This window comes from Bufo bufo, chromosome 2 (genome assembly GCF_905171765.1).
Source record: "Bufo bufo chromosome 2, aBufBuf1.1, whole genome shotgun sequence".
NCBI lineage: Eukaryota > Metazoa > Chordata > Amphibia > Anura > Bufonidae > Bufo > Bufo bufo.
This window is the reverse complement of record NC_053390.1, coordinates 578,538,383-578,550,728: the sequence shown is the minus strand read 5'-3', so window position 1 is coordinate 578,550,728 and position 12,346 is coordinate 578,538,383. Positions and strand designations below refer to the sequence as shown.

The 12,346-nt window shown below is 45.0% G+C and overlaps 1 protein-coding gene across 3 annotated transcripts in view; it reads right to left on the bottom strand.

The window, feature by feature from the left end:
• Positions 1 to 12,346, bottom strand: part of BANK1 (B cell scaffold protein with ankyrin repeats 1) — a 713,259-nt gene that overhangs the window by 444,869 nt on the left and 256,044 nt on the right. The window lies entirely within an intron of this gene.

Below are 12,346 nucleotides of genomic sequence, written 5' to 3'. Positions count from 1 at the left end.
TCAGAAATAAAATCCATGGAAATGTGAGACCATAGCTTGCAGGGAATGGGTAGTGGTTCTAGTTTACCAGCGGGAATTGTTCTCGGGGTCTTAGACCTGGCACAAACATCGCAAGCCAAAACATAAGAACATACATCCTTAGACAAAGTGGGCCACCAGAAAGACCTCAGCAGCAATTCCTTAGTGGCAGCAATACCTGGATGACCAGAGAGCACGGAGTCATGACATTCACCCAATAATTGAAAACGAAAGCACTCAGGAACAAATAACTTATCTGCCGGTGTTTGTGGAGGAGAAAGTTGCTGAGCCCGTTGAATCTCAGAGGAAAGATCCGCAGAAATTGCTGCCACTAAGATGTTTGCCAGCAAGATGGGTTCCGGGGGGGTGTCAGGAGGTTGGACGGCATTAAAACTCCGGGATAAGGCATCTGCCTTAATATTTTTACTACCTGGTCTGAAAGTAACAGAAAAATTAAAACGAGTAAAAAACAGGGCCCATCTGGCTTGTCTAGGATTAAGGCGTTTGACCGCCTCAAGAAACACTAAGTTCTTATGATCGGTGAGGACAGTAATACGGTGTTTAGCCCCTTCTAAAAAATGCCTCCATTCCTCAAATGTCCCTTTTATGGCCAGTAAGTCGCGGTTTCCAATATCGTAATTTCTCTCCGAAGGAGAGAACTTACGAGAGAAGAAGGCGCATGGCCTTAAATTAGTGAGGTTAGAAGACCCCTGAGAAAGGATGGCCCCCACAACATCCTCTGAGGCATCAACCTCCACCACAAAAGGTTCCTCGGTATCAGGCTAAACCAAGACTGGAGCCATCTGAAAACAATTTTTAAGGGTATCAAAGGCCTGACAGGCCTCCAACGACCAGTTAACCAGATCAGAACCTTTTTTAGTTAAGTCAGTAAGGAACTTGGCAATAACAGAAAAATTATTTATGAATTCACTGTAAAAATTGGAGAATCCTAAAAAGCATTGGAGTGCCTTTAAGGAGGATGGTCTTACCCAGTCTTGGATAGCCTGAACCTTACTGGGATCCATTTTAAATGAATGAGGAGTAAGAATATAGCCGAGATAAGGAATCTCTTAAACCCCAAACAAACATTTCTCTAATTTAACGGACAGATAATTCTCCCTGAGGATTTTAAGAACCAACCTGATGTGAGACACATGAGAATCCAAGTCAGGTGAAAAGACAAGAATATCATCGAGATAAACAATCATAACTTTGCCGATGAGTTCTCTAAAAATGTCGTTCATGAAATTCTGAAACACAGCTGGGGCATTGCAAAGACCGAATGGCATAACAAGATACTCAAAGTGTCCCTCTGGAGTATTAAAAGCAGTTTTCCACTCATCTCCCTCCTTAATACGAACTAGGTTATACGCTCCTCTCAAATCAAATTTAGAAAACCACGAAGCACCCAAAATCTGGTTAAACAAATCAGGAATCAACGGGATGGAATACTGATTCCTAATAGTGATTTTATTCAAATTTCTATAGTCAATGCAGGGCCTAAGACCACCGTCCATCTTTTTAACGAAAAGGAAACCTGCTCCCAAGGGAGAGGTGGAGGGCATAATATGTCCCTTCTTGAGACTCTCCTGGATATAATCTTTCATGGCCCTGCGCTCAGGACCGGAAAGATTATAAATCCGTCCTTTAGGAAATTTGGACTTGGGTACCAAGTCGATAACACAGTCATAAGACCTATGGGGAGGGAGAGTATCTGTCTCAGTGGTGGAAAAAACATCAGAATAATCAGAAATAAAATGGAGGAATAATATCTGATGAAACCCCAGCTTGAACTACGGTTAAGCAAGAACTACAGTTGGGCCCCCCATTTTTGTAACACGCCCTGAACTCCAGTTAATGACCGGATTGTGTTGCTGAAGCCGCCCTGGACTACCTGAACAGGAAGATTCTCGCCCAAGGACTACCTGAACAGGAAGATTCTCTAAAACAAAGAAAGAGAGTTTTACCGTGCCCCCTAGCAGGGGGGTAGAATCGATGGCGACAACCTGGATCGGGGTGGACAATTCTAGTATAGGAATTCCCATTTGTTCAACAAATTTGTAATCAATAAAACTAAAAGCTGACCCTGAATCCACAAAGGCATTTCCTGACCCCTTTAAGACTCCAAACGCAATAGAAACCGGCAACAATAATTTACTTCTTACCACCTCCGGGAGTACCTTGTCCTTGGATACTTCAGACTTGGATGACTTTCCAGAAGGCGGAGCTTTAGGACACTGACGGATCCAGTGGTAGGGATCCCCACAATAAAAACAAGAGCCCCGACGACGGCGTAGCTCTCTTCGCGTCATCCAGAGTTGCATGGGCTCGTCCGAGTGGGCTTCCATCTTGGGTTCAATGGGGGAAACCTCAGGTTGAAGAAGGGTATGAGGAGAAAACAAATGGTCTCGCTGTCTCTCTCTGATCTGTCTATCTAGTCTGATGGCTAGCGTCATGGTCTCCTCTAAAGAGTCAGGACAGGGATAACAAACCAGCATGTCTTTTAACTAAATTGACATTTGAGCGCTGGTTCGTTCCAACCCGAGGGAACGCACCACTTGCGGAACTGCGTACAATAATCCTCCACGGGATGATTCCCCTGAGTGAGGGCCTTAAGATTGTATTCTGCCACAGAGGCTCGGTCTGGTTCATCATAAAGAACCCCTTACGCCTGGAAAAAGAGGTCCACAGAATTAAGACAAGGGGAATCCGGAGGCAAATAAAAGGCCCATTCCTGGTGGTCCCCTTGAAGCAGGGAGATGATAATACCAACCCTCTGTGGATCAGGACCAGAGGGGTGAGGACGTAGTCAAAAATAAAGTTTACAGCTTTCCTTGAAAGCTAAAAAACTTCGGCTATCACCCGAAAACCGGTCGGGTAATTTAATGTGTGGTTCTACCTGAACGGTGGGGGGAGCAAGAATGGGGGGTAATTCGGACGGTCTCCTGAAAATGTAGTCTCTCCCCAAGTTCCTGTACTATTTGAGCAAGACCCTGCACATGTTCGGTGAGGCTCTGTACAGGGTCCATGCTAAATTAAGGCCTGTGATTCTGTCACGGGGTAGAGTCACGGGTATAAAGATAGAGCGGAGGTGCACCCCCTGAGCTGCCACCCGGTCCCCTGTCCCTGCCTACTTGCACCACCCGCCCTAGGTGATGGGGCACAACTGGGCGACAGTCCCTGACATTAGTAAGTGCAAGCAGAGAGATAGAGACAGCAGGGAAGCGGACAGCCAGTGAGAGGTAGCACTAGAGCGGACAGAGAGGTGGAACAAGAAAGGTACCACCAAAAACGGAAGGGCGAGGTGGATCAACTAGCCGGGGTCAGTCCAGGAGGTCACGTCAGTACAAGAGAAGAGGCAAAGACAAAATCCAAAAGCAAGCCGAGGTCAAAATCCGAGAGGTAGCGTCAAGGTTCAGGGAGCAGGCAGAAAAGGTGTCAGGAAGCAGATCAAGAGTCAAATCCAAAGGTAAGCTAAATAACAATAATAATACACAGCCTAAGGGACCAAAATCACAGGCAACCTGGAGCCAGCAGGTTGCCTGTATTTATAGTGGGGAGTGAGGGTCATGTGACAGACAAACAAGTCGGTCCTAGGAGCGACCTAGGAGCAGGGAGCCTCCCAGCTAGCAAAAGCCACCCTGGGAACGAGGCTGAACACAGATCCTCGCTCCTGAAGCTAAGCAGCAGGTCTGCGGCTGATGGGAGACCGAGTGCGCCTTCGGTGCCCCGTTACAGCAGGACAGCTTTTCAAGGGCAAACTCTGCTATTTGCTGCCACAAATCCAGTTTGGCTGCCAGTACTCCAACAGATCTTCAATGTGGGTAGGCAGGGTGCTGTCCAAGTATGCCACCACCTGCTGGTTAAACTCCTGCTCCAGGTCTACCTGGTGCTGCTGGTGAGTAGTTTCTTCACTATGCGGGTGAAGAAAGTGCAGTGTCCAACTACCCACGGGGGTACTGCAAAGTCGTAGTGGTATGCCTTATATAACCTGTTTTATGCTGCAGTGCATCTTTATGCATAATCCCTGCCTACAGGTGTGTTAGATTCCATTACACTGAGCCTACCACAACACATCCCATATATATATAGCCCAGCTCAGGTCTAGTTAGGAGTCAGTCTTATTTTTCAGTCTTAAGTAGTAGTAGTAGTCAGTCTTCAGCCCTGAGCTGAAGTAGTCTACACCTGGCTCAGAACTCTGCTAAGAGTTAGTGGGCATCAGCTCGAAGTTTAGCTTCAGAAAAGGATATTAATCCAGAAAGCACTATAGAAACAGAAACCCAAAGGGTTACAGCCATCGCTATACGCGCCTTAGGACCTTTGGAGTTTAAAGTGAAGGATTTACCGGCCTCCGGCAGCCTCACTGACCTGCACTGGGATAACAGGGACCAGCGTAGAAGTCCTCTACCAGTAAGCATAAAACTTATATCATTAATAGCCTGAGAGACAGGCATCACACCTGTAAGCAGTGGACTTCTTGCAGCTTTACCTCTGTCCCTCTCAAAGAGACTGTATTTCATATCTGGATGTACTAGAGACTGTTTTGTACTTGGATGTAACCGTTACTAGGAGCAACATTCAGTAAAAGTTATAAGTTGGATTGCACCACCACCTTGTCTCAGTCTCCAATTCCTTAGTTAACACTACAGTAAATGGTTGTACCACCACAAAAAGTACTAGCGTCACGACTACAAGGGACCTTGCCATAGGCACATTAATACAGACCATCAAGGGCACCTCAAACCACCATCTGGCCTGTTTCCCTTACACCAGAGTGTGCCCCAGAGAATTCCTGTGCCGTTCTCCTCATCACTTGTGCAGGCCTGCCCAGGGACGACATAACCATGAGTAACCAGAACTGTATTTACATTGGACCATCTAATGCTCAAACCGTGACTTCACATATAATTCCCCTGTCGGTCTGACAGACTGCAAAAGCTACTCATCAGCAACTGTAGACTCAGGCTGCTGCTGATGGAGCTGGTACTGATCCTGCCACCCCACCCCTCCCCAGCAGCCATGGCAGTGGAATGTGAGCGCAGAGGGCCCCCCCGGTCAGACCTGCGAGAGGATGGACAATGGCACATATAGGCACTGGCCAACTGACTACATAGGATGTCTCAGTAGTAGTTCAGTTTGTCCTCCCTCTCAGTGGGTGTAAAAAACACCCCCATTTTGGACCAATAGTAAGGGTCCAGCAAGGTTGGAGAGCCAGAAGTCATCCCTCTGCCGAATGGTGACAATTCAGCTGTTACTACGCAAGCAAGTGAGCATGCATCCGGCCATTTTTACAAGTGACTAGGAGGGTCTCCCTGCCTCCATTTTCACTGCATACCGCCACTGTGTGCCTGGATCCTCTGTCCTCTGACAAATAACGTGGCATCCTCAAAGGGCCTGAGCAAACGCCAGGTGTCACGCATGAGTTGCCACTGGCTGACATCTAAGTTACGCAGGGGAGTATTCCTATCCACTTGGATCATCAAGAAATCGTTGATGGCCTTTCTCTGTTTGTATAGTCGGTCCAACATATGGAGGGTGGAATTCCAATGGGTGGAAACATCACATATAAGCCTATATCGGGGGATGCTGTTCTGCGGCTGCAGCTCAAGAAGGGTGTTCTTTGCAGTGTACGAGTGGCTGAAGTGCATGCAAAGTTTCCTGGCCATTTTTAGGATGTCTTGCAGATGGGTGGAAGACTTGAGGAACCCCTTGACAACCAGATTGAACACGTGTGCCGTGCAGGGCGCATAGCTCAGCCCTCCTTGATGCAGCGCCGACACAATGTTCTTCCCGTTGTCTGTTACCATGGTTCCAATTTTCAGTTGTCGAGGAGAAAGCCAGGATTCCATTTGTTGCTGAAGGACATGGAGCAGTTCCTCCCCTGTGTGACTCTGTTCACTCAGGGAAACGAGGTGCAGAACAGCGTGACACCGTTTTGTCCTGCACATGTGGTATGGTGGAGGGGCACTGTGACTTGTCCATGCATTGGAGGCTGAGGACACGGTGGAGGATGAGGAGGCAGAAGGTGGACATTGTCGCAGGACCAACAGCGTGACAACCTGGAGGCGGAAACGGCTTGACCTGGCCAAGTTGCTGGTGTGGCTGTGCAGGAACCACATTCACCCAGTGCACTGTAAAGGACATGTACTGTTCATGACCATAGTTATAGCTCCACACATCGGCGCTGCAGTGCACTTTGGCAGACACCGACAGGCTCAAGGACTGGTCCACCTTCTTTTCTTAATTTTTTTGCAGGGCTGATACTGCCTTTTTCACAAAGAAATGACGGCTTGGGACTCTCCACTTCAGCTCGGCACAAGCCATCAGTTCTCTGAAAGGTGCAGAGTCCACAACTTGGAAAGGGAGGGACTGCAGCACCAGCAACTTGGCCAGGAGCACATTCAGCTTCTGCGCTGTTGGATGAGTGCACGCATACTGCTGTCTCTTGGCAATCGCTTCGGTGATCAATTGCTGACGGAATGACTGACAAGGAGTAGGAGGAGAAGGAGCATCTGGACCTGCAGAAGTTTGGAATGACAGACCGCTCCCTTTGGCTGAGGTGGTGGAGCCTTGACTAGCTGAAATCTTGTGCGTGTCAATGGGTCATGAAGCGGTTGCTGCGGCAGGCTGGACCACCACATCAGAGCCACGGTTCTCCCAGGCCACAATATGGTGGCACTGCATATGTTGACGCAGGGCCATGATGCTAACATTAGCACCCTGACCATGCCTTACCTTCTGCCCACATATTCTACATATGGCCATGTTAACCTCGTCCGGTGGCTTAACAAAAAACTGCCACACCGCCAAGAAGGTGATTTTCCCCCAACAGTCCACACTGATTGACTGCTACTGCTGTTGCCTCCGTGTACCCCTGCACCACTTCTTCCTGGGCAGGTAGGCTGCTGCAAAGCAGGTGGTCTACTCCGGGCATGTTTGGCTCCTGACCTCCCACTTCTGCCACCCTGCTGACTTTCAGCCATGCTACCACCTTGCTGGCTCAGCCACTGCCTTACGGGCAAGCTGCCACCCTCTTCTTCTGATGATGATGAAGCCCCTTTTGCATCAGGCTCCCAAGTGCGATTGGCTTCATCGTCATCGAGTAGTGTCTGCACATCACTGATGTCCTCCTCAACAGTCTCTGGGTCAGGAGCCTGACCGCTCGCAACACCACCTCCCACGCGACTCATCACCACTTGCCCGACTAGCAGAAGAAGCGGCAGATGTCTCCTCCAGATCTTGGCTGGGCAGTAGCTGCTGACTGTCCTCTTTTACCTTGTCCTCGCTATATAGTGCTGAGCCCACAGCATACAATACTTCTGTGGCTGAGGGAACAACAAAGGACAGAGGCAGGTTGAGGACAGATGAGGTCACAGGGCCTGATCCCAGGCAATGCCAACTAAGGGTTGTGTCTGACGAACACACCAACTGTTGGCTGGGGGTGTCTGATGTCACTTGGGATGAAGTGGATGACCGAGTTAACCTATCAAGAACCGCTGGGTTGCTGTTCAAGACACGACAGCTAGATGACATCGGGAGCTCAGGCCTCTCGCTGCGACTCCTGCTGCCACCCCCCTTATTCTGCTGCCACCTCTACCTGCGCCAGAAACATTGAGGCCTCTGCCACTTCTCTGTGCATGGCTTTTTTTCTTTTTGTACACAAATAGGCCACTAAACGCTTTCACCACAAATAACCAACAGTGAAGTGCGTATATATTTTTCTTTCTGTACTGAAAAAAGTCCACTAAACGCTTTCAACACATAACTGCAGAAGTGAACTGAGAATATATTTTTATTTTTGTACTGAAATAGGCCACTAAATGCTTTCACCACAAATAACTACAACAGTGAAGTGTGTATATATTTTTCTTTCTGTACTGAAATAGGCCACTAAATTCTTTCACCACAAATAACTGCAACAGTGAAGTGCATATATATATTTTTCCTTTTGTACTAAAATTGGCCACTAAAGGCTTTTCAACATAGCACTTGCACCCCAATAACAAGAACAAATTGCTAGAATGACAGAGCTGTATAATGGCTATTTGGATCCCAAAATAATCTTTCCCTGCACTTGTAAATCGCTTTTCTAGCACTGTCCCTAGCTACTTCTGACTTCTCTCCCTGCACTAAGATGCTGTGAAATAATTCCTCCCTATCCTTTCCCTGCACTTATAAATCAGTTTTCCCCAATAAGGTTTTTCCTATTGCTGTCCCTAGTGCCTTCTCACATCTGTCCGTGCACTCTGAACGCTGGAAAATGACTGAATCCAATATGGCCGCCTTACTTATAGGGCAGTGACATCACAGGACTGGCTGGCTGCTGGTTGGCCGCATGCATGGCATTATGGGTCATGATGCCTTCCCAGGGTTCCTTGCCCCATGTCCTCACACGTGTAGCCGCCATTTTAGGAAAAATTGTGATTCGTTACCACGAAGTGCAAGGAATTTCGGGTTCGTTGCGAATCAAATTTTTCCAGAAATTCTGATCAAATTCCACTTCGTCAGCTCATCTTTCCACTCGATTCGCTCATCTCTATTTATGACCAAACACCTTGTAAGTCTGTGCCATCAAGAAAATACACTCTTCACCGTCACATTTATGTACAGCGGTATTTGCAGGCGGATAACATCTCAATAAGCGATCAATAATTCAAAGAATGTTAATTAAACAGAAGCAATCAGACCAGAAGCACTTAGAAATCCTAGGCTGATCACAGCTTGACAGATTAAGAATCACTACATTTCAGGATTTTCCTAAAATAATCAATAGCCACTGTAATTGTTGCAATATTGTGAATGTAAACTCATGCTTCTTTCTATTTCTCTCCTGTGACCTGGAATGAATTAAAGAGATGTTATGAGTGGGATGTATTGGCCTTGAAGATTCCACGTCCTCCTATGGTGAAGTCTGAGCAAACCCTCTATTATTGGGAACAAAATGGCTGCATATTTATGGGGAGAATATAAAGAATCCTGTTATCGAAGTGTTCAGATCTATCCTCTATGAATAGATTATAACGCACACTGTTATTGGAATAGTACAATTTATTATAATTTTTTACCCTGTACTACATTTGTACAGTATCATAACCATCAAGAAAATGTACCTGTATTCAAGGTAGAAGATGAAAGGAGGAAAGAGAGAGGAAGATGATTTAACATGCGCAAGGTATCTTCTCCGTTTATGCACAGTATGTTTCTTAGTCATGATTATCACACTTTCTCAATGTTTTCATCTATACCTCTTTTAAGTTGTTTTGGCTGTGTTCAGTAATTTCTAATCTACATAATTAAATATGAGAAGCTTATAATCACGAAAGAGAGGGGTGGAAAGCTTATAATTTACACCAGTGTGAAGGAACAAAGACAATGGAGTAATGGAAAGCAGAAAGAAATGTCATAGAAATATGCTGTATCGAATATATAACAGCTATTTTATGAGTTACGACATTGGGTCTCCCCGAATTTAGAAAATTAAAAATGGGGGCCACTTAATAGAAGAATCTATTTTTAATAGAATCTTACAAATAACTCTCTTTCAAAAATCAGTTTTCTAATATAACATTTACAAAGCTACCTTATAGATTAATATCATGTCTTTGAAGTGTTGTTTCTGAAAACCTGGCACCCTTGGAGGCTATGGAATGATAGGCAGTGAAAATAGCTGACCTATTACAGTTCTATCATATACAGTTCTAATGAGCATTGAAATAGCTTAATCTCACTTATTATCCCCCCCCCCCTCTTCACCCCCCCTCCTCTTCCTCAACTTTCATCTCCTCCTATCACTTTTCTCCCCCTTTTTCTATCTTACCTTTTATGTATAAATGGCATATGGTCCAGACAACCATGATCCCCCATTAAGTCTTTGATTAACATCTCTGGGAACTATAATAGGGGATTATGATCATTGATATTCCACATAATATTACTCATGGATCTACAAAGATAAGTCAAGTAGTTAATATATGTAATGTAATGTATATGACCTGTAATATCAAACTCTGTATACTATTAAATATGGCCAAAAGGTCATTGTATGTTTTGAAAAACTTTGAAAATAAAGAATTCATTAAAAAAAAAAAAAAAAAAGTGTTGTTTCCATTTAACATTTTTATGTAGGTCTCTCATTCTGGAAGAATATTTCCTTAATATTTCCTTATAATGTTAATTGCAAAATTACTATCCCTCCCTACATCACCAACTGAGCACCGCCACAGGAAAGCTTTGTAACGAACCATAAAAAGAGTCCAAAACCAGGATGTCAAGGTAATCAGTGTGTGCCTTTTCCACAGCAGACATGTTGGATTTTGTGGTGATTCCTGTGTGGTGGAAATCATTAAATGGGTTGTCTCATTTTAGCAAATGGCATTTATCATGTAGAGAAAATTAATAGAAGGCACTTACTAGTGTATTGTGATTGTCCATATTGCCTCAGCTGTGTCATGTGACTGACACTCTAAGGCTGGGTTCACATCACAAAAATGTATACTTTAAACATATGCCTCAGAATGATGTTATATAAAAAAAATAAAAATAAATATACAGACTGTGCAGGATACAAGAACGTGGTGGGCTGTGTGAACATGTACATCAAATGGAGGCATAAAACATGATGTGAACCCACCCTAACTCTTCAGCTGTATGGACAGGAAGTCAGTTTCTCTATTCATTGCTATGAGAATATAGGAGTATGAATAGAGAAACTGACCTTCTTGTCCACACATATGCTGGGTCAGTTGGAGAGTCAGTGTGTTGGTCACACTATAAGGCTCATGCACACATGTATTTTGTGGTCACCAAAAAACGGATCCGCAAAAAATACGGATGACATTCGTGTGCATTCTGTATTTTTCTGAACGGAATAGATGGCCCCTAATAAAACAGTCCTATCCTTGACCGTAATGTGGACAACAATAGGACATGTTCTATTTATTTGCGGAACGGAAATACGGACATATGGAAACGGAATGCACACAGAGTACCTTCCGTTTTTTGCGGACCCATTAAAATGAATGGTTCCGTATATGATCCTCAAAAAAAAAGGAACGGACATGGAATGAAAATACGTTTGTGTGCATGAGACCTAAAGTTGAGGACCAGAAGGGAGGAGATAACTCACAAGTACAGTCACCAGTAAAAAGACTACCATCACTACAAAAGGGTGACCAGACGATCTCTTTCCCCGGTCATGTCTTCTTTTTGGGACCTAAAAAAATGTCCGGCAGGGATTTTTTAAATGGCCTGGAATGTCTGGTATTCTCAAGGAGTGGAGTATTTAAAATGCATTCTAATGGAGGTGTGTTTTTTTATTTTTTTTATGCATCTTTGTACATGAGACCAGGGAATGGTGAGTGTAGCTCTGCTAGGGCTGCTATTACTCACCTCTCCCTGGTCTTCTGCCTCGAGTGCTGCGCTGTGCTGTACTGGCAGCATTCAGCGTAAGGAAGTAGTGTGCACAGGCGCACACTGACAGGTCAATACAGAGCTGCAAGAGGAGTGCTCTGGATTTACAGAATGCCGGCCGCCTTCTGAAGCAGGAGAGGTAAGTTTAATTTATTCATTTTTGTCTGATCAGAGGCCTGATTGCTGGAGGGGAGGAGTATTATAGGGGCCATTATTTTGGGATCTTATGTTTCATTGATGGAGGGGGAAGTGTTATAGGGGCCATTACTTTGGGGTCTGATCTGAAGTCTGATTGATGTAGGGGGGAGTGTTATAGAGGGAAATTACTTTTGGGTCTGACCTAGAGTCTGATTGATTAAGGGGAGGGATGTTATAGAGAGCCATTACTTTGAGGCCTGATTTGAGGTATGATTGATGGAGGGGAGGTAGTTTTATAGGGTCAAGTCAAAGGTGCATCCTAATCTCCTGGGCCCTAATGTAAAATATGTAATAGTCCCATTTACAGTGTGCCATTTATTAATGTCTAAAGTCTTTTTATATAGCAGAGGGGATATTACACCGTGACCAAAGATGTCTGCACATGATTGTCTGGACCAAATGGAGAAGAAAAGGAAAGTGAACAACTGAAATCCATAGAGATGTCACTTGTAAGTCACTTTGTTAGAAAGTAGAGTCACTCTAAATTGATTCTAGTGGGGGTGTCACCGCCAGTTCTGTGAGAAGATCTGGCAGACTATTTCTCTACCTCTTGTATGATGTTCTTTGTTTTGGTTTCACTTTCTCATCTCCTTTCCTTCTGCCAGGTGTCACTTATTTCGACTAATCGTCTTCCTTTATAATCCCTCCAATACTGCCTCACTTTCCGGTTTATACTACTTCCTGGATGAGGTGTTCACTGCTGGAGGCTGCTTCTGCTGTT